Source organism: Agelaius phoeniceus, chromosome 7, assembly GCF_051311805.1.
Source record: "Agelaius phoeniceus isolate bAgePho1 chromosome 7, bAgePho1.hap1, whole genome shotgun sequence".
Classification (NCBI taxonomy): domain Eukaryota; kingdom Metazoa; phylum Chordata; class Aves; order Passeriformes; family Icteridae; genus Agelaius; species Agelaius phoeniceus.
In genome coordinates this window covers 20,604,115-20,606,472 of record NC_135271.1, presented here as the reverse complement: position 1 = coordinate 20,606,472, position 2,358 = coordinate 20,604,115, and positions in this window count along the sequence as shown.

The window sequence follows — 2,358 nt, the reverse complement described above, 5'->3', positions numbered from 1 at the left end:
CATGCACCTCAAACAAACATGATTTGACAACCTCCAAGTATTTTTGTAATGGTCAAAAGCAGTATTTGCTGCACACTCACCCAAAGAACAGGAAGACAGGAGCATGAGGACTCAGGCTGAGTGGTGGTTTTGGAGTCAGCAGGTGTCTGGAACACCATCTGATGACCCAAAGATTTGGCAGTAGCCTGCATTAGGGCCTCCCAAGCTTTCCCACAGTCGGAACCACCTCCAGCATCCCCCTCAACCCTGAAGCACTGCCAGCTCACCCAGGCACGGCCTGTCAGCTGGAGCCCTGTCCTCGGCTGAGAGCCACAGCCCAGAACCTGAGAACCACAGCCCAAAACCACTGTGAGGGGGCCTCGCCCTTGCCCGGGGCTGCAGGTGCAGGTGAGGGGCAGGGCAAGCAGCCCCACCTGGGGCCTTCCCTGCGGGGCCGGCCTTCATCCCGGCTCAGCCAGGCAGGGGGAGCCCAGAGCCACCGGGGGAAGGGCTCTGGGAAGCCATCCCTCCTGAGCAGCTCGAGGAAATTCATATTTCATGTTCTGCTCCTTCTCTGCCCACGGAGTTCTTTCTCGTGGTGGTGCGTAGGTGTATGTGAGGGATTTATCCTTTCCCCACTGAATCACTGCAGCACAACATCTTTTCAACCCTTCTGTACAGCACAAAAGAGCCTCTCGGCATTTCTCCTCATTTTCCTGCTTAAGGAGACAGCCAGCAAGCTCCACAGTGCGACCCACTTGCGCCCCAGCTCAAGGCTGGGAACAACCTGAGCCCTGCTAGCTCTGATTGAGGGCATGTCTGGGGGGCACACACCCCTCCTTCTGCCAGCTGGCACCCCAAAACCACATCCTGATGCCAGCATGAAGGTGCCTGGAATGATGCTGCTTGTTCAGCTGGAAAATAGCTCCACACTGAAGGGAAGGAGCAGAGCAGGGCGCACTGAGCGTGCCATGCTCCCCTCACGGCCTCAGGGGCCCAGATCCAAACCAGAGTTCCCAAATCCCAATTGCCACAGTTACAAGCCTTCGTGCCTTAACCAGGGGCTGCTGACATGCTTCCATCAGGTCTGATACTGGTGTTATGTATGAGTTCTCTGTACTTTGAAAGGAAAATGGGGAGGAAATGAATTCTGCAGTTGTTATCGTGGGCAGCGTCATTGCCGTGAGTGGAGGCTCAGCCACAGACGAAGGCCCTCCTGGCTGACCCTCATATCAACTGCTTATTTAGGAAAAGAGAAGAGCTTTGGCAGATAGCCAGCAATAAAATCTAAATTTTGGCTGTACCTCCTGAAGCTTCAAGTGAGCATTAATGACCCTTGAGTAAGTTGTCCCATCCAACAGTGCTTTCTATCCAAGGATGTCACAGCTTGGTAAGACACTGACTGTGGGCAGGCCTGAAGCAAACATGTGGGCTCCAGCAGCACTGTGCCCTTCCAGCACCACTGGGTTCTCACTGAACTTCAGGCAGCCACTGCTCAGTCCACAGCAAATTAGAAAAAATAGACATCTAAAGGTTTTCCAGTTATACTTGTGTGCAGCTTGACTAAAGTGGCTGTTCTGCCCCCCCCCCCCCCATCCTTGTACCTTCAACACAGGAGTGTGTAGCTGCTCCCTTCTCTTCTTTCCCAGAACAGGGCAAGATGGCACTGAAGTGCAAGGTAAAAGCCAGCAAACACTGAGCCACTGGTCCAGAATTTCCACGTTTACTATTCCCTGGACTGGGAGAAGGCAGGGGGATTGCACCTACTCTGGCCCCTTCTCTGCTTCAAACCACTCCTGACTTCCACGCCATCTCAGCAATCTGGATGTTTTGAAAGTTTATGGAGGGGTTCTCCCCCCTGCCCCCTTGGCTTCTCTTTGAAGTTTTTGCTGCTTTTCCCTTTTTGTACCTCATCTCCCCTCCAGTTTCTGCACCCTAACAACCTCCCAGGAGAGCTGTGTGCTGCTGCTCCTCAGAAAGCAAGTTGGGACAGGGTGGATCACCAAGGCTCCCCCATTCCCAAAGAGCACTCACATACGCCTGCCATCCCATCCTAGCAGCTCTGTGTTGTTTGCAATCCCGTGTAAATTGGGAGCACATGCAAAAGCAGGAGTGCAGGAGGTGGGAAGGGAACTCAGCACCTCAGTGCTGCAGACCCTGCCCAGGTTTTAGTTCCTCCCTCCTGCCTGGGCCCAGTGAGCCCTGCAGGCTGTGCACATAATGAGGCCACCCTTAAATGAGGATTCAACCACAAGAGCAGGAAAAGGCTTCCTCCACTGAGAGCTGCAGTTGGAGGTACTCCCTCCTCCCCTATCCCCCCCCAAATTACCATCTTCTTTTAGAAAACACAATTAAAAAAACAACAAAAAGGACAAACCC